This window comes from Hypomesus nipponensis, chromosome 20, assembly GCF_054491055.1.
Source record: "Hypomesus nipponensis isolate SF chromosome 20, ASM5449105v1, whole genome shotgun sequence".
Classification (NCBI taxonomy): domain Eukaryota; kingdom Metazoa; phylum Chordata; class Actinopteri; order Osmeriformes; family Osmeridae; genus Hypomesus; species Hypomesus nipponensis.
In genome coordinates this window covers 4,754,393-4,775,010 of record NC_140380.1, presented here as the reverse complement: position 1 = coordinate 4,775,010, position 20,618 = coordinate 4,754,393, and the positions used below count along the sequence as shown (strand labels likewise).

The 20,618-nt window shown below is 53.9% G+C and overlaps 1 protein-coding gene and 85 non-coding genes across 86 annotated transcripts in view; 17 read left to right on the top strand and 69 right to left on the bottom strand.

Annotated features, from left to right (window-relative positions):
* Positions 1-20,618, bottom strand: part of LOC146245696 (retinal guanylyl cyclase 2-like) — a 77,315-nt gene that overhangs the window by 10,538 nt on the left and 46,159 nt on the right. The gene's annotated exons all lie outside the window — the stretch shown is intronic.
* Positions 77-150, bottom strand: trnan-guu (transfer RNA asparagine (anticodon GUU)). The gene has a single exon. It is a non-coding gene; the product is annotated as a tRNA-Asn (tRNA).
* trnaw-cca (transfer RNA tryptophan (anticodon CCA)) lies at positions 372-443 on the bottom strand. Its single transcript has one exon. It is a non-coding gene; the product is annotated as a tRNA-Trp (tRNA).
* Positions 639-728, top strand: trnay-gua (transfer RNA tyrosine (anticodon GUA)). The gene is given in 2 exon segments: positions 639-675; positions 693-728. It is a non-coding gene; the product is annotated as a tRNA-Tyr (tRNA).
* Positions 826-897, bottom strand: trnae-cuc (transfer RNA glutamic acid (anticodon CUC)). Its single transcript has one exon. It is a non-coding gene; the product is annotated as a tRNA-Glu (tRNA).
* trnat-agu (transfer RNA threonine (anticodon AGU)) lies at positions 1,017-1,090 on the bottom strand. The gene has a single exon. It is a non-coding gene; the product is annotated as a tRNA-Thr (tRNA).
* trnan-guu (transfer RNA asparagine (anticodon GUU)) lies at positions 1,289-1,362 on the bottom strand. The gene has a single exon. It is a non-coding gene; the product is annotated as a tRNA-Asn (tRNA).
* On the bottom strand, positions 1,584-1,655 carry trnaw-cca (transfer RNA tryptophan (anticodon CCA)). Its single transcript has one exon. It is a non-coding gene; the product is annotated as a tRNA-Trp (tRNA).
* On the top strand, positions 1,851-1,940 carry trnay-gua (transfer RNA tyrosine (anticodon GUA)). The gene is given in 2 exon segments: positions 1,851-1,887; positions 1,905-1,940. It is a non-coding gene; the product is annotated as a tRNA-Tyr (tRNA).
* trnae-cuc (transfer RNA glutamic acid (anticodon CUC)) lies at positions 2,037-2,108 on the bottom strand. The gene has a single exon. It is a non-coding gene; the product is annotated as a tRNA-Glu (tRNA).
* trnat-agu (transfer RNA threonine (anticodon AGU)) lies at positions 2,228-2,301 on the bottom strand. Its single transcript has one exon. It is a non-coding gene; the product is annotated as a tRNA-Thr (tRNA).
* Positions 2,500-2,573, bottom strand: trnan-guu (transfer RNA asparagine (anticodon GUU)). Its single transcript has one exon. It is a non-coding gene; the product is annotated as a tRNA-Asn (tRNA).
* On the bottom strand, positions 2,795-2,866 carry trnaw-cca (transfer RNA tryptophan (anticodon CCA)). Its single transcript has one exon. It is a non-coding gene; the product is annotated as a tRNA-Trp (tRNA).
* Positions 3,062-3,151, top strand: trnay-gua (transfer RNA tyrosine (anticodon GUA)). The gene is given in 2 exon segments: positions 3,062-3,098; positions 3,116-3,151. It is a non-coding gene; the product is annotated as a tRNA-Tyr (tRNA).
* Positions 3,248-3,319, bottom strand: trnae-cuc (transfer RNA glutamic acid (anticodon CUC)). The gene has a single exon. It is a non-coding gene; the product is annotated as a tRNA-Glu (tRNA).
* trnat-agu (transfer RNA threonine (anticodon AGU)) lies at positions 3,439-3,512 on the bottom strand. The gene has a single exon. It is a non-coding gene; the product is annotated as a tRNA-Thr (tRNA).
* On the bottom strand, positions 3,711-3,784 carry trnan-guu (transfer RNA asparagine (anticodon GUU)). The gene has a single exon. It is a non-coding gene; the product is annotated as a tRNA-Asn (tRNA).
* On the bottom strand, positions 4,006-4,077 carry trnaw-cca (transfer RNA tryptophan (anticodon CCA)). The gene has a single exon. It is a non-coding gene; the product is annotated as a tRNA-Trp (tRNA).
* trnay-gua (transfer RNA tyrosine (anticodon GUA)) lies at positions 4,273-4,362 on the top strand. The gene is given in 2 exon segments: positions 4,273-4,309; positions 4,327-4,362. It is a non-coding gene; the product is annotated as a tRNA-Tyr (tRNA).
* On the bottom strand, positions 4,459-4,530 carry trnae-cuc (transfer RNA glutamic acid (anticodon CUC)). Its single transcript has one exon. It is a non-coding gene; the product is annotated as a tRNA-Glu (tRNA).
* Positions 4,650-4,723, bottom strand: trnat-agu (transfer RNA threonine (anticodon AGU)). Its single transcript has one exon. It is a non-coding gene; the product is annotated as a tRNA-Thr (tRNA).
* Positions 4,922-4,995, bottom strand: trnan-guu (transfer RNA asparagine (anticodon GUU)). Its single transcript has one exon. It is a non-coding gene; the product is annotated as a tRNA-Asn (tRNA).
* On the bottom strand, positions 5,217-5,288 carry trnaw-cca (transfer RNA tryptophan (anticodon CCA)). Its single transcript has one exon. It is a non-coding gene; the product is annotated as a tRNA-Trp (tRNA).
* trnay-gua (transfer RNA tyrosine (anticodon GUA)) lies at positions 5,484-5,573 on the top strand. Its single transcript is given in 2 exon segments — positions 5,484-5,520; positions 5,538-5,573. It is a non-coding gene; the product is annotated as a tRNA-Tyr (tRNA).
* Positions 5,670-5,741, bottom strand: trnae-cuc (transfer RNA glutamic acid (anticodon CUC)). The gene has a single exon. It is a non-coding gene; the product is annotated as a tRNA-Glu (tRNA).
* On the bottom strand, positions 5,879-5,952 carry trnat-agu (transfer RNA threonine (anticodon AGU)). Its single transcript has one exon. It is a non-coding gene; the product is annotated as a tRNA-Thr (tRNA).
* trnan-guu (transfer RNA asparagine (anticodon GUU)) lies at positions 6,151-6,224 on the bottom strand. The gene has a single exon. It is a non-coding gene; the product is annotated as a tRNA-Asn (tRNA).
* Positions 6,446-6,517, bottom strand: trnaw-cca (transfer RNA tryptophan (anticodon CCA)). The gene has a single exon. It is a non-coding gene; the product is annotated as a tRNA-Trp (tRNA).
* trnay-gua (transfer RNA tyrosine (anticodon GUA)) lies at positions 6,713-6,802 on the top strand. The gene is given in 2 exon segments: positions 6,713-6,749; positions 6,767-6,802. It is a non-coding gene; the product is annotated as a tRNA-Tyr (tRNA).
* trnae-cuc (transfer RNA glutamic acid (anticodon CUC)) lies at positions 6,899-6,970 on the bottom strand. The gene has a single exon. It is a non-coding gene; the product is annotated as a tRNA-Glu (tRNA).
* On the bottom strand, positions 7,090-7,163 carry trnat-agu (transfer RNA threonine (anticodon AGU)). Its single transcript has one exon. It is a non-coding gene; the product is annotated as a tRNA-Thr (tRNA).
* Positions 7,362-7,435, bottom strand: trnan-guu (transfer RNA asparagine (anticodon GUU)). The gene has a single exon. It is a non-coding gene; the product is annotated as a tRNA-Asn (tRNA).
* Positions 7,657-7,728, bottom strand: trnaw-cca (transfer RNA tryptophan (anticodon CCA)). The gene has a single exon. It is a non-coding gene; the product is annotated as a tRNA-Trp (tRNA).
* Positions 7,924-8,013, top strand: trnay-gua (transfer RNA tyrosine (anticodon GUA)). The gene is given in 2 exon segments: positions 7,924-7,960; positions 7,978-8,013. It is a non-coding gene; the product is annotated as a tRNA-Tyr (tRNA).
* Positions 8,110-8,181, bottom strand: trnae-cuc (transfer RNA glutamic acid (anticodon CUC)). Its single transcript has one exon. It is a non-coding gene; the product is annotated as a tRNA-Glu (tRNA).
* On the bottom strand, positions 8,301-8,374 carry trnat-agu (transfer RNA threonine (anticodon AGU)). Its single transcript has one exon. It is a non-coding gene; the product is annotated as a tRNA-Thr (tRNA).
* On the bottom strand, positions 8,573-8,646 carry trnan-guu (transfer RNA asparagine (anticodon GUU)). The gene has a single exon. It is a non-coding gene; the product is annotated as a tRNA-Asn (tRNA).
* On the bottom strand, positions 8,868-8,939 carry trnaw-cca (transfer RNA tryptophan (anticodon CCA)). Its single transcript has one exon. It is a non-coding gene; the product is annotated as a tRNA-Trp (tRNA).
* On the top strand, positions 9,135-9,224 carry trnay-gua (transfer RNA tyrosine (anticodon GUA)). Its single transcript is given in 2 exon segments — positions 9,135-9,171; positions 9,189-9,224. It is a non-coding gene; the product is annotated as a tRNA-Tyr (tRNA).
* Positions 9,323-9,394, bottom strand: trnae-cuc (transfer RNA glutamic acid (anticodon CUC)). The gene has a single exon. It is a non-coding gene; the product is annotated as a tRNA-Glu (tRNA).
* trnat-agu (transfer RNA threonine (anticodon AGU)) lies at positions 9,532-9,605 on the bottom strand. Its single transcript has one exon. It is a non-coding gene; the product is annotated as a tRNA-Thr (tRNA).
* On the bottom strand, positions 9,804-9,877 carry trnan-guu (transfer RNA asparagine (anticodon GUU)). Its single transcript has one exon. It is a non-coding gene; the product is annotated as a tRNA-Asn (tRNA).
* On the bottom strand, positions 10,099-10,170 carry trnaw-cca (transfer RNA tryptophan (anticodon CCA)). The gene has a single exon. It is a non-coding gene; the product is annotated as a tRNA-Trp (tRNA).
* trnay-gua (transfer RNA tyrosine (anticodon GUA)) lies at positions 10,366-10,455 on the top strand. The gene is given in 2 exon segments: positions 10,366-10,402; positions 10,420-10,455. It is a non-coding gene; the product is annotated as a tRNA-Tyr (tRNA).
* Positions 10,552-10,623, bottom strand: trnae-cuc (transfer RNA glutamic acid (anticodon CUC)). Its single transcript has one exon. It is a non-coding gene; the product is annotated as a tRNA-Glu (tRNA).
* trnat-agu (transfer RNA threonine (anticodon AGU)) lies at positions 10,743-10,816 on the bottom strand. The gene has a single exon. It is a non-coding gene; the product is annotated as a tRNA-Thr (tRNA).
* On the bottom strand, positions 11,015-11,088 carry trnan-guu (transfer RNA asparagine (anticodon GUU)). Its single transcript has one exon. It is a non-coding gene; the product is annotated as a tRNA-Asn (tRNA).
* On the bottom strand, positions 11,310-11,381 carry trnaw-cca (transfer RNA tryptophan (anticodon CCA)). The gene has a single exon. It is a non-coding gene; the product is annotated as a tRNA-Trp (tRNA).
* Positions 11,577-11,666, top strand: trnay-gua (transfer RNA tyrosine (anticodon GUA)). Its single transcript is given in 2 exon segments — positions 11,577-11,613; positions 11,631-11,666. It is a non-coding gene; the product is annotated as a tRNA-Tyr (tRNA).
* On the bottom strand, positions 11,764-11,835 carry trnae-cuc (transfer RNA glutamic acid (anticodon CUC)). The gene has a single exon. It is a non-coding gene; the product is annotated as a tRNA-Glu (tRNA).
* On the bottom strand, positions 11,955-12,028 carry trnat-agu (transfer RNA threonine (anticodon AGU)). The gene has a single exon. It is a non-coding gene; the product is annotated as a tRNA-Thr (tRNA).
* On the bottom strand, positions 12,227-12,300 carry trnan-guu (transfer RNA asparagine (anticodon GUU)). Its single transcript has one exon. It is a non-coding gene; the product is annotated as a tRNA-Asn (tRNA).
* On the bottom strand, positions 12,522-12,593 carry trnaw-cca (transfer RNA tryptophan (anticodon CCA)). The gene has a single exon. It is a non-coding gene; the product is annotated as a tRNA-Trp (tRNA).
* Positions 12,789-12,878, top strand: trnay-gua (transfer RNA tyrosine (anticodon GUA)). The gene is given in 2 exon segments: positions 12,789-12,825; positions 12,843-12,878. It is a non-coding gene; the product is annotated as a tRNA-Tyr (tRNA).
* Positions 12,975-13,046, bottom strand: trnae-cuc (transfer RNA glutamic acid (anticodon CUC)). The gene has a single exon. It is a non-coding gene; the product is annotated as a tRNA-Glu (tRNA).
* On the bottom strand, positions 13,166-13,239 carry trnat-agu (transfer RNA threonine (anticodon AGU)). The gene has a single exon. It is a non-coding gene; the product is annotated as a tRNA-Thr (tRNA).
* Positions 13,438-13,511, bottom strand: trnan-guu (transfer RNA asparagine (anticodon GUU)). The gene has a single exon. It is a non-coding gene; the product is annotated as a tRNA-Asn (tRNA).
* On the bottom strand, positions 13,733-13,804 carry trnaw-cca (transfer RNA tryptophan (anticodon CCA)). Its single transcript has one exon. It is a non-coding gene; the product is annotated as a tRNA-Trp (tRNA).
* trnay-gua (transfer RNA tyrosine (anticodon GUA)) lies at positions 14,000-14,089 on the top strand. The gene is given in 2 exon segments: positions 14,000-14,036; positions 14,054-14,089. It is a non-coding gene; the product is annotated as a tRNA-Tyr (tRNA).
* On the bottom strand, positions 14,187-14,258 carry trnae-cuc (transfer RNA glutamic acid (anticodon CUC)). The gene has a single exon. It is a non-coding gene; the product is annotated as a tRNA-Glu (tRNA).
* Positions 14,378-14,451, bottom strand: trnat-agu (transfer RNA threonine (anticodon AGU)). The gene has a single exon. It is a non-coding gene; the product is annotated as a tRNA-Thr (tRNA).
* trnan-guu (transfer RNA asparagine (anticodon GUU)) lies at positions 14,650-14,723 on the bottom strand. Its single transcript has one exon. It is a non-coding gene; the product is annotated as a tRNA-Asn (tRNA).
* trnaw-cca (transfer RNA tryptophan (anticodon CCA)) lies at positions 14,945-15,016 on the bottom strand. The gene has a single exon. It is a non-coding gene; the product is annotated as a tRNA-Trp (tRNA).
* On the top strand, positions 15,212-15,301 carry trnay-gua (transfer RNA tyrosine (anticodon GUA)). The gene is given in 2 exon segments: positions 15,212-15,248; positions 15,266-15,301. It is a non-coding gene; the product is annotated as a tRNA-Tyr (tRNA).
* Positions 15,399-15,470, bottom strand: trnae-cuc (transfer RNA glutamic acid (anticodon CUC)). Its single transcript has one exon. It is a non-coding gene; the product is annotated as a tRNA-Glu (tRNA).
* Positions 15,590-15,663, bottom strand: trnat-agu (transfer RNA threonine (anticodon AGU)). Its single transcript has one exon. It is a non-coding gene; the product is annotated as a tRNA-Thr (tRNA).
* On the bottom strand, positions 15,862-15,935 carry trnan-guu (transfer RNA asparagine (anticodon GUU)). Its single transcript has one exon. It is a non-coding gene; the product is annotated as a tRNA-Asn (tRNA).
* On the bottom strand, positions 16,157-16,228 carry trnaw-cca (transfer RNA tryptophan (anticodon CCA)). Its single transcript has one exon. It is a non-coding gene; the product is annotated as a tRNA-Trp (tRNA).
* On the top strand, positions 16,424-16,513 carry trnay-gua (transfer RNA tyrosine (anticodon GUA)). Its single transcript is given in 2 exon segments — positions 16,424-16,460; positions 16,478-16,513. It is a non-coding gene; the product is annotated as a tRNA-Tyr (tRNA).
* trnae-cuc (transfer RNA glutamic acid (anticodon CUC)) lies at positions 16,610-16,681 on the bottom strand. Its single transcript has one exon. It is a non-coding gene; the product is annotated as a tRNA-Glu (tRNA).
* Positions 16,801-16,874, bottom strand: trnat-agu (transfer RNA threonine (anticodon AGU)). Its single transcript has one exon. It is a non-coding gene; the product is annotated as a tRNA-Thr (tRNA).
* trnan-guu (transfer RNA asparagine (anticodon GUU)) lies at positions 17,073-17,146 on the bottom strand. Its single transcript has one exon. It is a non-coding gene; the product is annotated as a tRNA-Asn (tRNA).
* On the bottom strand, positions 17,368-17,439 carry trnaw-cca (transfer RNA tryptophan (anticodon CCA)). Its single transcript has one exon. It is a non-coding gene; the product is annotated as a tRNA-Trp (tRNA).
* On the top strand, positions 17,635-17,724 carry trnay-gua (transfer RNA tyrosine (anticodon GUA)). Its single transcript is given in 2 exon segments — positions 17,635-17,671; positions 17,689-17,724. It is a non-coding gene; the product is annotated as a tRNA-Tyr (tRNA).
* trnae-cuc (transfer RNA glutamic acid (anticodon CUC)) lies at positions 17,821-17,892 on the bottom strand. The gene has a single exon. It is a non-coding gene; the product is annotated as a tRNA-Glu (tRNA).
* On the bottom strand, positions 18,012-18,085 carry trnat-agu (transfer RNA threonine (anticodon AGU)). Its single transcript has one exon. It is a non-coding gene; the product is annotated as a tRNA-Thr (tRNA).
* On the bottom strand, positions 18,284-18,357 carry trnan-guu (transfer RNA asparagine (anticodon GUU)). Its single transcript has one exon. It is a non-coding gene; the product is annotated as a tRNA-Asn (tRNA).
* Positions 18,579-18,650, bottom strand: trnaw-cca (transfer RNA tryptophan (anticodon CCA)). Its single transcript has one exon. It is a non-coding gene; the product is annotated as a tRNA-Trp (tRNA).
* On the top strand, positions 18,846-18,935 carry trnay-gua (transfer RNA tyrosine (anticodon GUA)). Its single transcript is given in 2 exon segments — positions 18,846-18,882; positions 18,900-18,935. It is a non-coding gene; the product is annotated as a tRNA-Tyr (tRNA).
* Positions 19,033-19,104, bottom strand: trnae-cuc (transfer RNA glutamic acid (anticodon CUC)). The gene has a single exon. It is a non-coding gene; the product is annotated as a tRNA-Glu (tRNA).
* trnat-agu (transfer RNA threonine (anticodon AGU)) lies at positions 19,224-19,297 on the bottom strand. Its single transcript has one exon. It is a non-coding gene; the product is annotated as a tRNA-Thr (tRNA).
* Positions 19,496-19,569, bottom strand: trnan-guu (transfer RNA asparagine (anticodon GUU)). Its single transcript has one exon. It is a non-coding gene; the product is annotated as a tRNA-Asn (tRNA).
* trnaw-cca (transfer RNA tryptophan (anticodon CCA)) lies at positions 19,791-19,862 on the bottom strand. Its single transcript has one exon. It is a non-coding gene; the product is annotated as a tRNA-Trp (tRNA).
* Positions 20,058-20,147, top strand: trnay-gua (transfer RNA tyrosine (anticodon GUA)). Its single transcript is given in 2 exon segments — positions 20,058-20,094; positions 20,112-20,147. It is a non-coding gene; the product is annotated as a tRNA-Tyr (tRNA).
* On the bottom strand, positions 20,246-20,317 carry trnae-cuc (transfer RNA glutamic acid (anticodon CUC)). Its single transcript has one exon. It is a non-coding gene; the product is annotated as a tRNA-Glu (tRNA).
* Positions 20,437-20,510, bottom strand: trnat-agu (transfer RNA threonine (anticodon AGU)). The gene has a single exon. It is a non-coding gene; the product is annotated as a tRNA-Thr (tRNA).

Here is a 20,618-nt window from a genome sequence, read left to right as displayed (position 1 = left end):
CTCCTTCGACTCTGATGGCGGTACAGCTCATTGTCACACAGGCAGGACCCACGACAGAAGCAAACAAGAAAACACTCGTCCCTGGGTGGGCTCGAACCACCATCCTTTCGGTTAACAGCCGAACGCGCTAACCAATTGCGCCACAGAGACCCTGGCGCCACAGAACCAGGACTGACAAACGCAAGGAGGAAACGCTGGGAGACGCGTGCCTTCGAAGGGCTTTTCTTTGCCCTGCCTGGAAGTGGTGGCATGACTCACGTTGAGGAAGCAATCAGAGCTTGATTTTGCCAGCTCTGTAACAGGGAGAGCTCTCACGGCGTCCCCAAGAACAGACATGCTTTCCCCAATGGAGGGCCACACATAATGTCCACTGACCCCGACGTGATTTGAACACGCAACCTTCTGATCTGGAGTCAGACGCGCTACCGTTGCGCCACGAGGCCTACGTGCATGCAAGGAGGCAACATTCCGAGCTAGACTCTGATGTGCAAACAGAAGAAGTCTCCAAAAAGGCAATTCGAATTGCAACCTGACTGAGATCACGCAGACTCGGCCTCGTGACCCCCGCAGCTGTTCACTGAGACCAATCTGGTAACAAGTTCAACATCTAGCTTGTTCCCTAACTCTCACTCGTTCACCCTTCGATAGCTCAGTTGGTAGAGCGGAGGACTGTAGGTCAAGCGCGGTTGGAAATCCTTAGGTCGCTGGTTCAAATCCGGCTCGAAGGAGGGATGTTTTGGGGTCAAATATTGCCTATATGACAGCGAGGCTACTCTACCAGCAGGGACATCCCCCCCCCATTTTAAAAGAGGCCTAAAAACAAGTTTCCCTGACCGGGAATCGAACCCGGGCCGCGGCGGTGAGAGCGCCGAATCCTAGCCACTAGACCACCAGGGAGAGCTCTGCTTCTCCTGCTCGCTCTGCTCACTGTCAAAGATGAGGGCCAAGTTGCAAGGCCAACCTTTCAAATGAACCTGTCACCAGGGAGAGCTTGGTTTTCCTCTTGCGCCAAAAATAGGCTCCGCTGAGATTCGAACTCAGGATCTCCTGTTTACTAGACAGGCGCTTTGACCAACTAAGCCACGGCGCCTTGGTTGGAGCCCCGTGAAGGGCTCACGACGCTTTTTTTTTCTCTTCGGCTAGGTGCGCTTCAAGGTTATGCTCAGCATGCAGCAAAGCCTCTCAAGGCACCAGAATGAAGAGATGTTCCCGCTCCTTCGACTCTGATGGCGGTACAGCTCATTGTCACACAGGCAGGACCCACGACAGAAGCAAACAAGAAAACACTCGTCCCTGGGTGGGCTCGAACCACCATCCTTTCGGTTAACAGCCGAACGCGCTAACCAATTGCGCCACAGAGACCCTGGCTCCACAGAACCAGGACTGACAAACGCAAGGAGGAAACGCTGGGAGACGCGTGCCTTCGAAGGGCTTTTCTTTGCCCTGCCTGGAAGTGGTGGCATGACTCACGTTGAGGAAGCAATCAGAGCTTGATTTTGCCAGCTCTGTAAAAGGGAGAGCTCTCACGGCGTCCCCAAGAACAGACATGCTTTCCCCAATGGAGGGCCACACATAATGTCCACTGACCCCGACGTGATTTGAACACGCAACCTTCTGATCTGGAGTCAGACGCGCTACCGTTGCGCCACGAGGCCTACGTGCATGCAAGGAGGCAACATTCCGAGCTAGACTCTGATGTGCAAACAGAAGAAGTCTCCAAAAAGGCAATTTGAATTGCAACCTGACTGAGATCACGCAGACTCGGCCTCGTGACCCCCGCAGCTGTTCACTGAGACCAATCTGGTAACAAGTTCAACATCTAGCTTGTTCCCTAACTCTCACTCGTTCACCCTTCGATAGCTCAGTTGGTAGAGCGGAGGACTGTAGGTCAAGCGCGGTTGGAAATCCTTAGGTCGCTGGTTCAAATCCGGCTCGAATGAGGGATGTTTTGGGGTCAAATATTGCCTATATGACAGCGAGGCTACTCTGCCAGCAGGGACATCCCCCCCCATTTTAAAAGAGGCCTAAAAACAAGTTTCCCTGACCGGGAATCGAACCCGGGCCGCGGCGGTGAGAGCGCCGAATCCTAGCCACTAGACCACCAGGGAGAGCTCTGCTTCTCCTGCTCGCTCTGCTCACTGTCAAAGATGAGGGCCAAGTTGCAAGGCCAACCTTTCAAATGAACCTGTCACCAGGGAGAGCTTGGTTTTCCTCTTGCGCCAAAAATAGGCTCCGCTGAGATTCGAACTCAGGATCTCCTGTTTACTAGACAGGCGCTTTGACCAACTAAGCCACGGCGCCTTGGTTCGAGCGCCGTGAAGGGCTCACGACGCTTTTTTTTTCTCTTCGGCTAGGTGCGCTTCAAGGTTATGCCCAGCATGCAGCAAAGCCTCTCAAGGCACCAGAATGAAGAGATGTTCCCGCTCCTTCGACTCTGATGGCGGTACAGCTCATTGTCACACAGGCAGGACCCACGACAGAAGCAAACAAGAAAACACTCGTCCCTGGGTGGGCTCGAACCACCATCCTTTCGGTTAACAGCCGAACGCGCTAACCAATTGCGCCACAGAGACCCTGGCTCCACAGAACCAGGACTGACAAACGAAAGGAGGAAACGCTGGGAGACGCGTGCCTTCGAAGGGCTTTTCTTTGCCCTGCCTGGAAGTGGTGGCATGACTCACGTTGAGGAAGCAATCAGAGCTTGATTTTGCCAGCTCTGTAAAAGAGAGAGCTCTCACGGGGTCTCCAAGAACAGACATGCTTTCCCCAATGGAGGGCCACACATAATGTCCACTGACCCCGACGTGATTTGAACACGCAACCTTCTGATCTGGAGTCAGACGCGCTACCGTTGCGCCACGAGGCCTACGTACATGCAAGGAGGCAACATTCCGAGCTAGACTCTGATGTGCAAACAGAAGAAGTCTCCAAAAAGGCAATTCGAATTGCAACCTGACTGAGATCACGCAGACTCGGCCTCGTGACCCCCGCAGCTGTTCACTGAGACCAATCTGGTAACAAGTTCAACATCTAGCTTGTTCCCTAACTCTCACTCGTTCACCCTTCGATAGCTCAGTTGGTAGAGCGGAGGACTGTAGGTCAAGCGCGGTTGGAAATCCTTAGGTCGCTGGTTCAAATCCGGCTCGAAGGAGGGATGTTTTGGGGTCAAATATTGCCTATATGACAGCGAGGCTACTCTGCCAGCAGGGACATCCCCCCCCATTTTAAAAGAGGCCTAAAAACAAGTTTCCCTGACCGGGAATCGAACCCGGGCCGCGGCGGTGAGAGCGCCGAATCCTAGCCACTAGACCACCAGGGAGAGCTCTGCTTCTCCTGCTCGCTCTGCTCACTGTCAAAGATGAGGGCCAAGTTGCAAGGCCAACCTTTCAAATGAACCTGTCACCAGGGAGAGCTTGGTTTTCCTCTTGCGCCAAAAATAGGCTCCGCTGAGATTCGAACTCAGGATCTCCTGTTTACTAGACAGGCGCTTTGACCAACTAAGCCACGGCGCCTTGGTTGGAGCCCCGTGAAGGGCTCACGACGCTTTTTTTTTCTCTTCGGCGAGGTGCGCTTCAAGGTTATGCCCAGCATGCAGCAAAGCCTCTCAAGGCACCAGAATGAAGAGATGTTCCCGCTCCTTCGACTCTGATGGCGGTACAGCTCATTGTCACACAGGCAGGACCCACGACAGAAGCAAACAAGAAAACACTCGTCCCTGGGTGGGCTCGAACCACCATCCTTTCGGTTAACAGCCGAACGCGCTAACCAATTGCGCCACAGAGACCCTGGCTCCACAGAACCAGGACTGACAAACGAAAGGAGGAAACGCTGGGAGACGCGTGCCTTCGAAGGGCTTTTCTTTGCCCTGCCTGGAAGTGGTGGCATGACTCACGTTGAGGAAGCAATCAGAGCTTGATTTTGCCAGCTCTGTAAAAGGGAGAGCTCTCACGGCGTCCCCAAGAACAGACATGCTTTCCCCAATGGAGGGCCACACATAATGTCCACTGACCCCGACGTGATTTGAACACACAACCTTCTGATCTGGAGTCAGACGCGCTACCGTTGCGCCACGAGGCCTACGTGCATGCAAGGAGGCAACATTCCGAGCTAGACTCTGATGTGCAAACAGAAGAAGTCTCCAAAAAGGCAATTCGAATTGCAACCTGACTGAGATCACGCAGACTCGGCCTCGTGACCCCCGCAGCTGTTCACTGAGACCAATCTGGTAACAAGTTCAACATCTAGCTTGTTCCCTAACTCTCACTCGTTCACCCTTCGATAGCTCAGTTGGTAGAGCGGAGGACTGTAGGTCAAGCGCGGTTGGAAATCCTTAGGTCGCTGGTTCAAATCCGGCTCGAAGGAGGAATGTTTTGGGGTCAAATATTGCCTATATGACAGCGAGGCTACTCTGCCAGCAGGGACATCCCCCCCCATTTTAAAAGAGGCCTAAAAACAAGTTTCCCTGACCGGGAATCGAACCCGGGCCGCGGCGGTGAGAGCGCCGAATCCTAGCCACTAGACCACCAGGGAGAGCTCTGCTTCTCCTGCTCGCTCTGCTCACTGTCAAAGATGAGGGCCAAGTTGCAAGGCCAACCTTTCAAATGAACCTGTCACCAGGGAGAGCTTGGTTTTCCTCTTGCGCCAAAAATAGGCTCCGCTGAGATTCGAACTCAGGATCTCCTGTTTACTAGACAGGCGCTTTGACCAACTAAGCCACGGCGCCTTGGTTGGAGCCCCGTGAAGGGCTCACGACGCTTTTTTTTTCTCTTCGGCTAGGTGCGCTTCAAGGTTATGCCCAGCATGCAGCAAAGCCTCTCAAGGCACCAGAATGAAGAGATGTTCCCGCTCCTTCGACTCTGATGGCGGTACAGCTCATTGTCACACAGGCAGGACCCACGACAGAAGCAAACAAGAAAACACTCGTCCCTGGGTGGGCTCGAACCACCATCCTTTCGGTTAACAGCCGAACGCGCTAACCAATTGCGCCACAGAGACCCTGGCGCCACAGAACCAGGACTGACAAACGCAAGGAGGAAACGCTGGGAGACGCGTGCCTTCGAAGGGCTTTTCTTTGCCCTGCCTGGAAGTGGTGGCATGACTCACGTTGAGGAAGCAATCAGAGCTTGATTTTGCCAGCTCTGTAAAAGGGAGAGCTCTCACGGCGTCCCCAAGAACAGACATGCTTTCCCCAATGGAGGGCCACACATAATGTCCACTGACCCCGACGTGATTTGAACACGCAACCTTCTGATCTGGAGTCAGACGCGCTACCGTTGCGCCACGAGGCCTACGTGCATGCAAGGAGGCAACATTCCGAGCTAGACTCTGATGTGCAAACAGAAGAAGTCTCCAAAAAGGCAATTCGAATTGCAACCTGACTGAGATCACGCAGACTCGGCCTCGTGACCCCCGCAGCTGTTCACTGAGACCAATCTGGTAACAAGTTCAACATCTAGCTTGTTCCCTAACTCTCACTCGTTCACCCTTCGATAGCTCAGTTGGTAGAGCGGAGGACTGTAGGTCAAGCGCGGTTGGAAATCCTTAGGTCGCTGGTTCAAATCCGGCTCGAAGGAGGGATGTTTTGGGGTCAAATATTGCCTATATGACAGCGAGGCTACTCTGCCAGCAGGGACATCCCCCCCCATTTTAAAAGAGGCCTAAAAACAAGTTTCCCTGACCGGGAATCGAACCCGGGCCGGGGCGGTGAGAGCGCCGAATCCTAGCCACTAGACCACCAGGGAGAGCTCTGCTTCTCCTGCTCGCTCTGCTTCTCCTGCTCGCTCTGCTCACTGTCAAAGATGAGGGCCAAGTTGCAAGGCCAACCTTTCAAATGAACCTGTCACCAGGGAGAGCTTGGTTTTCCTCTTGCGCCAAAAATAGGCTCCGCTGAGATTCGAACTCAGGATCTCCTGTTTACTAGACAGGCGCTTTGACCAACTAAGCCACGGCGCCTTGGTTGGAGCCCCGTGAAGGGCTCACGACGCTTTTTTTTTCTCTTCGGCTAGGTGCGCTTCAAGGTTATGCCCAGCATGCAGCAAAGCCTCTCAAGGCACCAGAATGAAGAGATGTTCCCGCTCCTTCGACTCTGATGGCGGTACAGCTCATTGTCACACAGGCAGGACCCACGACAGAAGCAAACAAGAAAACACTCGTCCCTGGGTGGGCTCGAACCACCATCCTTTCGGTTAACAGCCGAACGCGCTAACCAATTGCGCCACAGAGACCCTGGCTCCACAGAACCAGGACTGACAAACGAAAGGAGGAAACGCTGGGAGACGCGTGCCTTCGAAGGGCTTTTCTTTGCCCTGCCTGGAAGTGGTGGCATGACTCACGTTGAGGAAGCAATCAGAGCTTGATTTTGCCAGCTCTGTAAAAGGGAGAGCTCTCACGGCGTCCCCAAGAACAGACATGCTTTCCCCAATGGAGGGCCACACATAATGTCCACTGACCCCGACGTGATTTGAACACGCAACCTTCTGATCTGGAGTCAGACGCGCTACCGTTGCGCCACGAGGCCTACGTGCATGCAAGGAGGCAACATTCCGAGCTAGACTCTGATGTGCAAACAGAAGAAGTCTCCAAAAAGGCAATTTGAATTGCAACCTGACTGAGATCACGCAGACTCGGCCTCGTGACCCCCGCAGCTGTTCACTGAGACCAATCTGGTAACAAGTTCAACATCTAGCTTGTTCCCTAACTCTCACTCGTTCACCCTTCGATAGCTCAGTTGGTAGAGCGGAGGACTGTAGGTCAAGCGCGGTTGGAAATCCTTAGGTCGCTGGTTCAAATCCGGCTCGAAGGAGGGATGTTTTGGGGTCAAATATTGCCTATATGACAGCGAGGCTACTCTACCAGCAGGGACATCCCCCCCCATTTTAAAAGAGGCCTAAAAACAAGTTTCCCTGACCGGGAATCGAACCCGGGCCGCGGCGGTGAGAGCGCCGAATCCTAGCCACTAGACCACCAGGGAGAGCTCTGCTTCTCCTGCTCGCTCTGCTCACTGTCAAAGATGAGGGCCAAGTTGCAAGGCCAACCTTTCAAATGAACCTGTCACCAGGGAGAGCTTGGTTTTCCTCTTGCGCCAAAAATAGGCTCCGCTGAGATTCGAACTCAGGATCTCCTGTTTACTAGACAGGCGCTTTGACCAACTAAGCCACGGCGCCTTGGTTGGAGCCCCGCGAAGGGCTCACGACGCTTTTTTTTTCTCTTCGGCTAGGTGCGCTTCAAGGTTATGCCCAGCATGCAGCAAAGCCTCTCAAGGCACCAGAATGAAGAGATGTTCCCGCTCCTTCGACTCTGATGGCGGTACAGCTCATTGTCACACAGGCAGGACCCACGACAGAAGCAAACAAGAAAACACTCGTCCCTGGGTGGGCTCGAACCACCATCCTTTCGGTTAACAGCCGAACGCGCTAACCAATTGCGCCACAGAGACCCTGGCGCCACAGAACCAGGACTGACAAACGCAAGGAGGAAACGCTGGGAGACGCGTGCCTTCGAAGGGCTTTTCTTTGCCCTGCCTGGAAGTGGTGGCATGACTCACGTTGAGGAAGCAATCAGAGCTTGATTTTGCCAGCTCTGTAAAAGGGAGAGCTCTCACGGCGTCCCCAAGAACAGACATGCTTTCCCCAATGGAGGGCCACACATAATGTCCACTGACCCCGACGTGATTTGAACACGCAACCTTCTGATCTGGAGTCAGACGCGCTACCGTTGCGCCACGAGGCCTACGTGCATGCAAGGAGGCAACATTCCGAGCTAGACTCTGATGTGCAAACAGAAGAAGTCTCCAAAAAGGCAATTTGAATTGCAACCTGACTGAGATCACGCAGACTCGGCCTCGTGACCCCCGCAGCTGTTCACTGAGACCAATCTGGTAACAAGTTCAACATCTAGCTTGTTCCCTAACTCTCACTCGTTCACCCTTCGATAGCTCAGTTGGTAGAGCGGAGGACTGTAGGTCAAGCGCGGTTGGAAATCCTTAGGTCGCTGGTTCAAATCCGGCTCGAAGGAGGGATGTTTTGGGGTCAAATATTGCCTATATGACAGCGAGGCTACTCTACCAGCAGGGACATCCCCCCCCATTTTAAAAGAGGCCTAAAAACAAGTTTCCCTGACCGGGAATCGAACCCGGGCCGCGGCGGTGAGAGCGCCGAATCCTAGCCACTAGACCACCAGGGAGAGCTCTGCTTCTCCTGCTCGCTCTGCTCACTGTCAAAGATGAGGGCCAAGTTGCAAGGCCAACCTTTCAAATGAACCTGTCACCAGGGAGAGCTTGGTTTTCCTCTTGCGCCAAAAATAGGCTCCGCTGAGATTCGAACTCAGGATCTCCTGTTTACTAGACAGGCGCTTTGACCAACTAAGCCACGGCGCCTTGGTTAGAGCCCCGTGAAGGGCTCACGACGCTTTTTTTTTCTCTTCGGCTAGGTGCGCTTCAAGGTTATGCCCAGCATGCAGCAAAGCCTCTCAAGGCACCAGAATGAAGAGATGTTCCCGCTCCTTCGACTCTGATGGCGGTACAGCTCATTGTCACACAGGCAGGACCCACGACAGAAGCAAACAAGAAAACACTCGTCCCTGGGTGGGCTCGAACCACCATCCTTTCGGTTAACAGCCGAACGCGCTAACCAATTGCGCCACAGAGACCCTGGCGCCACAGAACCAGGACTGACAAACGCAAGGAGGAAACGCTGGGAGACGCGTGCCTTCGAAGGGCTTTTCTTTGCCCTGCCTGGAAGTGGTGGCATGACTCACGTTGAGGAAGCAATCAGAGCTTGATTTTGCCAGCTCTGTAAAAGGGAGAGCTCTCACGGCGTCCCCAAGAACAGACATGCTTTCCCCAATGGAGGGCCACACATAATGTCCACTGACCCCGACGTGATTTGAACACGCAACCTTCTGATCTGGAGTCAGACGCGCTACCGTTGCGCCACGAGGCCTACGTGCATGCAAGGAGGCAACATTCCGAGCTAGACTCTGATGTGCAAACAGAAGAAGTCTCCAAAAAGGCAATTCGAATTGCAACCTGACTGAGATCACGCAGACTCGGCCTCGTGACCCCCGCAGCTGTTCACTGAGACCAATCTGGTAACAAGTTCAACATCTAGCTTGTTCCCTAACTCTCACTCGTTCACCCTTCGATAGCTCAGTTGGTAGAGCGGAGGACTGTAGGTCAAGCGCGGTTGGAAATCCTTAGGTCGCTGGTTCAAATCCGGCTCGAAGGAGGGATGTTTTGGGGTCAAATATTGCCTATATGACAGCGAGGCTACTCTGCCAGCAGGGACATCCCCCCCCCCATTTTAAAAGAGGCCTAAAAACAAGTTTCCCTGACCGGGAATCGAACCCGGGCCGGGGCGGTGAGAGCGCCGAATCCTAGCCACTAGACCACCAGGGAGAGCTCTGCTTCTCCTGCTCGCTCTGCTTCTCCTGCTCGCTCTGCTCACTGTCAAAGATGAGGGCCAAGTTGCAAGGCCAACCTTTCAAATGAACCTGTCACCAGGGAGAGCTTGGTTTTCCTCTTGCGCCAAAAATAGGCTCCGCTGAGATTCGAACTCAGGATCTCCTGTTTACTAGACAGGCGCTTTGACCAACTAAGCCACGGCGCCTTGGTTGGAGCCCCGTGAAGGGCTCACGACGCTTTTTTTTTCTCTTCGGCTAGGTGCGCTTCAAGGTTATGCCCAGCATGCAGCAAAGCCTCTCAAGGCACCAGAATGAAGAGATGTTCCCGCTCCTTCGACTCTGATGGCGGTACAGCTCATTGTCACACAGGCAGGACCCACGACAGAAGCAAACAAGAAAACACTCGTCCCTGGGTGGGCTCGAACCACCATCCTTTCGGTTAACAGCCGAACGCGCTAACCAATTGCGCCACAGAGACCCTGGCTCCACAGAACCAGGACTGACAAACGAAAGGAGGAAACGCTGGGAGACGCGTGCCTTCGAAGGGCTTTTCTTTGCCCTGCCTGGAAGTGGTGGCATGACTCACGTTGAGGAAGCAATCAGAGCTTGATTTTGCCAGCTCTGTAAAAGGGAGAGCTCTCACGGCGTCCCCAAGAACAGACATGCTTTCCCCAATGGAGGGCCACACATAATGTCCACTGACCCCGACGTGATTTGAACACGCAACCTTCTGATCTGGAGTCAGACGCGCTACCGTTGCGCCACGAGGCCTACGTGCATGCAAGGAGGCAACATTCCGAGCTAGACTCTGATGTGCAAACAGAAGAAGTCTCCAAAAAGGCAATTTGAATTGCAACCTGACTGAGATCACGCAGACTCGGCCTCGTGACCCCCGCAGCTGTTCACTGAGACCAATCTGGTAACAAGTTCAACATCTAGCTTGTTCCCTAACTCTCACTCGTTCACCCTTCGATAGCTCAGTTGGTAGAGCGGAGGACTGTAGGTCAAGCGCGGTTGGAAATCCTTAGGTCGCTGGTTCAAATCCGGCTCGAAGGAGGGATGTTTTGGGGTCAAATATTGCCTATATGACAGCGAGGCTACTCTACCAGCAGGGACATCCCCCCCCATTTTAAAAGAGGCCTAAAAACAAGTTTCCCTGACCGGGAATCGAACCCGGGCCGCGGCGGTGAGAGCGCCGAATCCTAGCCACTAGACCACCAGGGAGAGCTCTGCTTCTCCTGCTCGCTCTGCTCACTGTCAAAGATGAGGGCCAAGTTGCAAGGCCAACCTTTCAAATGAACCTGTCACCAGGGAGAGCTTGGTTTTCCTCTTGCGCCAAAAATAGGCTCCGCTGAGATTCGAACTCAGGATCTCCTGTTTACTAGACAGGCGCTTTGACCAACTAAGCCACGGCGCCTTGGTTGGAGCCCCGTGAAGGGCTCACGACGCTTTTTTTTTCTCTTCGGCTAGGTGCGCTTCAAGGTTATGCCCAGCATGCAGCAAAGCCTCTCAAGGCACCAGAATGAAGAGATGTTCCCGCTCCTTCGACTCTGATGGCGGTACAGCTCATTGTCACACAGGCAGGACCCACGACAGAAGCAAACAAGAAAACACTCGTCCCTGGGTGGGCTCGAACCACCATCCTTTCGGTTAACAGCCGAACGCGCTAACCAATTGCGCCACAGAGACCCTGGCGCCACAGAACCAGGACTGACAAACGCAAGGAGGAAACGCTGGGAGACGCGTGCCTTCGAAGGGCTTTTCTTTGCCCTGCCTGGAAGTGGTGGCATGACTCACGTTGAGGAAGCAATCAGAGCTTGATTTTGCCAGCTCTGTAAAAGGGAGAGCTCTCACGGCGTCCCCAAGAACAGACATGCTTTCCCCAATGGAGGGCCACACATAATGTCCACTGACCCCGACGTGATTTGAACACGCAACCTTCTGATCTGGAGTCAGACGCGCTACCGTTGCGCCACGAGGCCTACGTGCATGCAAGGAGGCAACATTCCGAGCTAGACTCTGATGTGCAAACAGAAGAAGTTTCCAAAAAGGCAATTTGAATTGCAACCTGACTGAGATCACGCAGACTCGGCCTCGTGACCCCCGCAGCTGTTCACTGAGACCAATCTGGTAACAAGTTCAACATCTAGCTTGTTCCCTAACTCTCACTCGTTCACCCTTCGATAGCTCAGTTGGTAGAGCGGAGGACTGTAGGTCAAGCGCGGTTGGAAATCCTTAGGTCGCTGGTTCAAATCCGGCTCGAAGGAGGGATGTTTTGGGGTCAAATATTGCCTATATGACAGCGAGGCTACTCTACCAGCAGGGACATCCCCCCCCCATTTTAAAAGAGGCCTAAAAACAAGTTTCCCTGACCGGGAATCGAACCCGGGCCGCGGCGGTGAGAGCGCCGAATCCTAGCCACTAGACCACCAGGGAGAGCTCTGCTTCTCCTGCTCGCTCTGCTCACTGTCAAAGATGAGGGCCAAGTTGCAAGGCCAACCTTTCAAATGAACCTGTCACCAGGGAGAGCTTGGTTTTCCTCTTGCGCCAAAAATAGGCTCCGCTGAGATTCGAACTCAGGATCTCCTGTTTACTAGACAGGCGCTTTGACCAACTAAGCCACGGCGCCTTGGTTGGAGCCCCGCGAAGGGCTCACGACGCTTTTTTTTTCTCTTCGGCTAGGTGCGCTTCAAGGTTATGCCCAGCATGCAGCAAAGCCTCTCAAGGCACCAGAATGAAGAGATGTTCCCGCTCCTTCGACTCTGATGGCGGTACAGCTCATTGTCACACAGGCAGGACCCACGACAGAAGCAAACAAGAAAACACTCGTCCCTGGGTGGGCTCGAACCACCATCCTTTCGGTTAACAGCCGAACGCGCTAACCAATTGCGCCACAGAGACCCTGGCGCCACAGAACCAGGACTGACAAACGCAAGGAGGAAACGCTGGGAGACGCGTGCCTTCGAAGGGCTTTTCTTTGCCCTGCCTGGAAGTGGTGGCATGACTCACGTTGAGGAAGCAATCAGAGCTTGATTTTGCCAGCTCTGTAAAAGGGAGAGCTCTCACGGCGTCCCCAAGAACAGACATGCTTTCCCCAATGGAGGGCCACACATAATGTCCACTGACCCCGACGTGATTTGAACACGCAACCTTCTGATCTGGAGTCAGACGCGCTACCGTTGCGCCACGAGGCCTACGTGCATGCAAGGAGGCAACATTCCGAGCTAGACTCTGATGTGCAAACAGAAGAAGTCTCCAAAAAGGCAATTCGAATTGCAACCTGACTGAGATCACGCAGACTCGGCCTCGTGACCCCCGCAGCTGTTCACTGAGACCAATCTGGTAACAAGTTCAACATCTAGCTTGTTCCCTAACTCTCACTCGTTCACCCTTCGATAGCTCAGTTGGTAGAGCGGAGGACTGTAGGTCAAGCGCGGTTGGAAATCCTTAGGTCGCTGGTTCAAATCCGGCTCGAAGGAGGGATGTTTTGGGGTCAAATATTGCCTATATGACAGCGAGGCTACTCTACCAGCAGGGACATCCCCCCCCATTTTAAAAGAGGCCTAAAAACAAGTTTCCCTGACCGGGAATCGAACCCGGGCCGCGGCGGTGAGAGCGCCGAATCCTAGCCACTAGACCACCAGGGAGAGCTCTGCTTCTCCTGCTCGCTCTGCTCACTGTCAAAGATGAGGGCCAAGTTGCAAGGCCAACCTTTCAAATGAACCTGTCACCAGGGAGAGCTTGGTTTTCCTCTTGCGCCAAAAATAGGCTCCGCTGAGATTCGAACTCAGGATCTCCTGTTTACTAGACAGGCGCTTTGACCAACTAAGCCACGGCGCCTTGGTTGGAGCCCCGTGAAGGGCTCACGACGCTTTTTTTTTCTCTTCGGCTAGGTGCGCTTCAAGGTTATGCCCAGCATGCAGCAAAGCCTCTCAAGGCACCAGAATGAAGAGATGTTCCCGCTCCTTCGACTCTGATGGCGGTACAGCTCATTGTCACACAGGCAGGACCCACGACAGAAGCAAACAAGAAAACACTCGTCCCTGGGTGGGCTCGAACCACCATCCTTTCGGTTAACAGCCGAACGCGCTAACCAATTGCGCCACAGAGACCCTGGCGCCACAGAACCAGGACTGACAAACGCAAGGAGGAAACGCTGGGAGACGCGTGCCTTCGAAGGGCTTTTCTTTGCCCTGCCTGGAAGTGGTGGCATGACTCACGTTGAGGAAGCAATCAGAGCTTGATTTTGCCAGCTCTGTAAAAGGGAGAGCTCTCACGGCGTCCCCAAGAACAGACATGCTTTCCCCAATGGAGGGCCACACATAATGTCCACTGACCCCGACGTGATTTGAACACGCAACCTTCTGATCTGGAGTCAGACGCGCTACCGTTGCGCCACGAGGCCTACGTGCATGCAAGGAGGCAACATTCCGAGCTAGACTCTGATGTGCAAACAGAAGAAGTTTCCAAAAAGGCAATTTGAATTGCAACCTGACTGAGATCACGCAGACTCGGCCTCGTGACCCCCGCAGCTGTTCACTGAGACCAATCTGGTAACAAGTTCAACATCTAGCTTGTTCCCTAACTCTCACTCGTTCACCCTTCGATAGCTCAGTTGGTAGAGCGGAGGACTGTAGGTCAAGCGCGGTTGGAAATCCTTAGGTCGCTGGTTCAAATCCGGCTCGAAGGAGGGATGTTTTGGGGTCAAATATTGCCTATATGACAGCGAGGCTACTCTACCAGCAGGGACATCCCCCCCCCATTTTAAAAGAGGCCTAAAAACAAGTTTCCCTGACCGGGAATCGAACCCGGGCCGCGGCGGTGAGAGCGCCGAATCCTAGCCACTAGACCACCAGGGAGAGCTCTGCTTCTCCTGCTCGCTCTGCTCACTGTCAAAGATGAGGGCCAAGTTGCAAGGCCAACCTTTCAAATGAACCTGTCACCAGGGAGAGCTTGGTTTTCCTCTTGCGCCAAAAATAGGCTCCGCTGAGATTCGAACTCAGGATCTCCTGTTTACTAGACAGGCGCTTTGACCAACTAAGCCACGGCGCCTTGGTTGGAGCCCCGCGAAGGGCTCACGACGCTTTTTTTTTCTCTTCGGCTAGGTGCGCTTCAAGGTTATGCCCAGCATGCAGCAAAGCCTCTCAAGGCACCAGAATGAAGAGATGTTCCCGCTCCTTCGACTCTGATGGCGGTACAGCTCATTGTCACACAGGCAGGACCCACGACAGAAGCAAACAAGAAAACACTCGTCCCTGGGTGGGCTCGAACCACCATCCTTTCGGTTAACAGCCGAACGCGCTAACCAATTGCGCCACAGAGACCCTGGCGCCACAGAACCAGGACTGACAAACGCAAGGAGGAAACGCTGGGAGACGCGTGCCTTCGAAGGGCTTTTCTTTGCCCTGCCTGGAAGTGGTGGCATGACTCACGTTGAGGAAGCAATCAGAGCTTGATTTTGCCAGCTCTGTAAAAGGGAGAGCTCTCACGGCGTCCCCAAGAACAGACATGCTTTCCCCAATGGAGGGCCACACATAATGTCCACTGACCCCGACGTGATTTGAACACGCAACCTTCTGATCTGGAGTCAGACGCGCTACCGTTGCGCCACGAGGCCTACGTGCATGCAAGGAGGCAACATTCCGAGCTAGACTCTGATGTGCAAACAGAAGAAGTCTCCAAAAAGGCAATTTGAATTGCAACCTGACTGAGATCACGCAGACTCGGCCTCGTGACCCCCGCAGCTGTTCACTGAGACCAATCTGGTAACAAGTTCAACATCTAGCTTGTTCCCTAACTCTCACTCGTTCACCCTTCGATAGCTCAGTTGGTAGAGCGGAGGACTGTAGGTCAAGCGCGGTTGGAAATCCTTAGGTCGCTGGTTCAAATCCGGCTCGAAGGAGGGATGTTTTGGGGTCAAATATTGCCTATATGACAGCGAGGCTACTCTACCAGCAGGGACATCCCCCCCCCATTTTAAAAGAGGCCTAAAAACAAGTTTCCCTGACCGGGAATCGAACCCGGGCCGCGGCGGTGAGAGCGCCGAATCCTAGCCACTAGACCACCAGGGAGAGCTCTGCTTCTCCTGCTCGCTCTGCTCACTGTCAAAGATGAGGGCCAAGTTGCAAGGCCAACCTTTCAAATGAACCTGTCACCAGGGAGAGCTTGGTTTTCCTCTTGCGCCAAAAATAGGCTCCGCTGAGATTCGAACTCAGGATCTCCTGTTTACTAGACAGGCGCTTTGACCAACTAAGCCACGGCGCCTTGGTTGGAGCCCCGCGAAGGGCTCACGACGCTTTTTTTTTCTCTTCGGCTAGGTGCGCTTCAAGGTTATGCCCAGCATGCAGCAAAGCCTCTCAAGGCACCAGAATGAAGAGATGTTCCCGCTCCTTCGACTCTGATGGCGGTACAGCTCATTGTCACACAGGCAGGACCCACGACAGAAGCAAACAAGAAAACACTCGTCCCTGGGTGGGCTCGAACCACCATCCTTTCGGTTAACAGCCGAACGCGCTAACCAATTGCGCCACAGAGACCCTGGCGCCACAGAACCAGGACTGACAAACGCAAGGAGGAAACGCTGGGAGACGCGTGCCTTCGAAGGGCTTTTCTTTGCCCTGCCTGGAAGTGGTGGCATGACTCACGTTGAGGAAGCAATCAGAGCTTGATTTTGCCAGCTCTGTAAAAGGGAGAGCTCTCACGGCGTCCCCAAGAACAGACATGCTTTCCCCAATGGAGGGCCACACATAATGTCCACTGACCCCGACGTGATTTGAACACGCAACCTTCTGATCTGGAGTCAGACGCGCTACCGTTGCGCCACGAGGCCTACGTGCATGCAAGGAGGCAACATTCCGAGCTAGACTCTGATGTGCAAACAGAAGAAGTCTCCAAAAAGGCAATTTGAATTGCAACCTGACTGAGATCACGCAGACTCGGCCTCGTGACCCCCGCAGCTGTTCACTGAGACCAATCTGGTAACAAGTTCAACATCTAGCTTGTTCCCTAACTCTCACTCGTTCACCCTTCGATAGCTCAGTTGGTAGAGCGGAGGACTGTAGGTCAAGCGCGGTTGGAAATCCTTAGGTCGCTGGTTCAAATCCGGCTCGAAGGAGGGATGTTTTGGGGTCAAATATTGCCTATATGACAGCGAGGCTACTCTACCAGCAGGGACATCCCCCCCCATTTTAAAAGAGGCCTAAAAACAAGTTTCCCTGACCGGGAATCGAACCCGGGCCGCGGCGGTGAGAGCGCCGAATCCTAGCCACTAGACCACCAGGGAGAGCTCTGCTTCTCCTGCTCGCTCTGCTCACTGTCAAAGATGAGGGCCAAGTTGCAAGGCCAACCTTTCAAATGAACCTGTCACCAGGGAGAGCTTGGTTTTCCTCTTGCGCCAAAAATAGGCTCCGCTGAGATTCGAACTCAGGATCTCCTGTTTACTAGACAGGCGCTTTGACCAACTAAGCCACGGCGCCTTGGTTAGAGCCCCGTGAAGGGCTCACGACGCTTTTTTTTTCTCTTCGGCTAGGTGCGCTTCAAGGTTATGCCCAGCATGCAGCAAAGCCTCTCAAGGCACCAGAATGAAGAGATGTTCCCGCTCCTTCGACTCTGATGGCGGTACAGCTCATTGTCACACAGGCAGGACCCACGACAGAAGCAAACAAGAAAACACTCGTCCCTGGGTGGGCTCGAACCACCATCCTTTCGGTTAACAGCCGAACGCGCTAACCAATTGCGCCACAGAGACCCTGGCTCCACAGAACCAGGACTGACAAACGCAAGGAGGAAACGCTGGGAGACGCGTGCCTTCGAAGGGCTTTTCTTTGCCCTGCCTGGAAGTGGTGGCATGACTCACGTTGAGGAAGCAATCAGAGCTTGATTTTGCCAGCTCTGTAAAAGGGAGAGCTCTCACGGCGTCCCCAAGAACAGACATGCTTTCCCCAATGGAGGGCCACACATAATGTCCACTGACCCCGACGTGATTTGAACACGCAACCTTCTGATCTGGAGTCAGACGCGCTACCGTTGCGCCACGAGGCCTACGTGCATGCAAGGAGGCAACATTCCGAGCTAGACTCTGATGTGCAAACAGAAGAAGTCTCCAAAAAGGCAATTCGAATTGCAACCTGACTGAGATCACGCAGACTCGGCCTCGTGACCCCCGCAGCTGTTCACTGAGACCAATCTGGTAACAAGTTCAACATCTAGCTTGTTCCCTAACTCTCACTCGTTCACCCTTCGATAGCTCAGTTGGTAGAGCGGAGGACTGTAGGTCAAGCGCGGTTGGAAATCCTTAGGTCGCTGGTTCAAATCCGGCTCGAAGGAGGGATGTTTTGGGGTCAAATATTGCCTATATGACAGCGAGGCTACTCTGCCAGCAGGGACATCCCCCCCCATTTTAAAAGAGGCCTAAAAACAAGTTTCCCTGACCGGGAATCGAACCCGGGCCGCGGCGGTGAGAGCGCCGAATCCTAGCCACTAGACCACCAGGGAGAGCTCTGCTTCTCCTGCTCGCTCTGCTCACTGTCAAAGATGAGGGCCAAGTTGCAAGGCCAACCTTTCAAATGAACCTGTCACCAGGGAGAGCTTGGTTTTCCTCTTGCGCCAAAAATAGGCTCCGCTGAGATTCGAACTCAGGATCTCCTGTTTACTAGACAGGCGCTTTGACCAACTAAGCCACGGCGCCTTGGTTGGAGCCCCGTGAAGGGCTCACGACGCTTTTTTTTTCTCTTCGGCTAGGTGCGCTTCAAGGTTATGCCCAGCATGCAGCAAAGCCTCTCAAGGCACCAGAATGAAGAGATGTTCCCGCTCCTTCGACTCTGATGGCGGTACAGCTCATTGTCACACAGGCAGGACCCACGACAGAAGCAAACAAGAAAACACTCGTCCCTGGGTGGGCTCGAACCACCATCCTTTCGGTTAACAGCCGAACGCGCTAACCAATTGCGCCACAGAGACCCTGGCGCCACAGAACCAGGACTGACAAACGCAAGGAGGAAACGCTGGGAGACGCGTGCCTTCGAAGGGCTTTTCTTTGCCCTGCCTGGAAGTGGTGGCATGACTCACGTTGAGGAAGCAATCAGAGCTTGATTTTGCCAGCTCTGTAAAAGGGAGAGCTCTCACGGCGTCCCCAAGAACAGACATGCTTTCCCCAATGGAGGGCCACACATAATGTCCACTGACCCCGACGTGATTTGAACACGCAACCTTCTGATCTGGAGTCAGACGCGCTACCGTTGCGCCACGAGGCCTACGTGCATGCAAGGAGGCAACATTCCGAGCTAGACTCTGATGTGCAAACAGAAGAAGTTTCCAAAAAGGCAATTTGAATTGCAACCTGACTGAGATCACGCAGACTCGGCCTCGTGACCCCCGCAGCTGTTCACTGAGACCAATCTGGTAACAAGTTCAACATCTAGCTTGTTCCCTAACTCTCACTCGTTCACCCTTCGATAGCTCAGTTGGTAGAGCGGAGGACTGTAGGTCAAGCGCGGTTGGAAATCCTTAGGTCGCTGGTTCAAATCCGGCTCGAAGGAGGGATGTTTTGGGGTCAAATATTGCCTATATGACAGCGAGGCTACTCTACCAGCAGGGACATCCCCCCCCCATTTTAAAAGAGGCCTAAAAACAAGTTTCCCTGACCGGGAATCGAACCCGGGCCGCGGCGGTGAGAGCGCCGAATCCTAGCCACTAGACCACCAGGGAGAGCTCTGCTTCTCCTGCTCGCTCTGCTCACTGTCAAAGATGAGGGCCAAGTTGCAAGGCCAACCTTTCAAATGAACCTGTCACCAGGGAGAGCTTGGTTTTCCTCTTGCGCCAAAAATAGGCTCCGCTGAGATTCGAACTCAGGATCTCCTGTTTACTAGACAGGCGCTTTGACCAACTAAGCCACGGCGCCTTGGTTGGAGCCCCGCGAAGGGCTCACGACGCTTTTTTTTTCTCTTCGGCTAGGTGCGCTTCAAGGTTATGCCCAGCATGCAGCAAAGCCTCTCAAGGCACCAGAATGAAGAGATGTTCCCGCTCCTTCGACTCTGATGGCGGTACAGCTCATTGTCACACAGGCAGGACCCACGACAGAAGCAAACAAGAAAACACTCGTCCCTGGGTGGGCTCGAACCACCATCCTTTCGGTTAACAGCCGAACGCGCTAACCAATTGCGCCACAGAGACCCTGGCGCCACAGAACCAGGACTGACAAACGCAAGGAGGAAACGCTGGGAGACGCGTGCCTTCGAAGGGCTTTTCTTTGCCCTGCCTGGAAGTGGTGGCATGACTCACGTTGAGGAAGCAATCAGAGCTTGATTTTGCCAGCTCTGTAAAAGGGAGAGCTCTCACGGCGTCCCCAAGAACAGACATGCTTTCCCCAATGGAGGGCCACACATAATGTCCACTGACCCCGACGTGATTTGAACACGCAACCTTCTGATCTGGAGTCAGACGCGCTACCGTTGCGCCACGAGGCCTACGTGCATGCAAGGAGGCAACATTCCGAGCTAGACTCTGATGTGCAAACAGAAGAAGTCTCCAAAAAGGCAATTTGAATTGCAACCTGACTGAGATCACGCAGACTCGGCCTCGTGACCCCCGCAGCTGTTCACTGAGACCAATCTGGTAACAAGTTCAACATCTAGCTTGTTCCCTAACTCTCACTCGTTCACCCTTCGATAGCTCAGTTGGTAGAGCGGAGGACTGTAGGTCAAGCGTGGTTGGAAATCCTTAGGTCGCTGGTTCAAATCCGGCTCGAAGGAGGGATGTTTTGGGGTCAAATATTGCCTATATGACAGCGAGGCTACTCTACCAGCAGGGACATCCCCCCCCCCATTTTAAAAGAGGCCTAAAAACAAGTTTCCCTGACCGGGAATCGAACCCGGGCCGCGGCGGTGAGAGCGCCGAATCCTAGCCACTAGACCACCAGGGAGAGCTCTGCTTCTCCTGCTCGCTCTGCTCACTGTCAAAGATGAGGGCCAAGTTGCAAGGCCAACCTTTCAAATGAACCTGTCACCAGGGAGAGCTTGGTTTTCCTCTTGCGCCAAAAATAGGCTCCGCTGAGATTCGAACTCAGGATCTCCTGTTTACTAGACAGGCGCTTTGACCAACTAAGCCACGGCGCCTTGGTTGGAGCCCCGCGAAGGGCTCACGACGCTTTTTTTTTCTCTTCGGCTAGGTGCGCTTCAAGGTTATGCCCAGCATGCAGCAAAGCCTCTCAAGGCACCAGAATG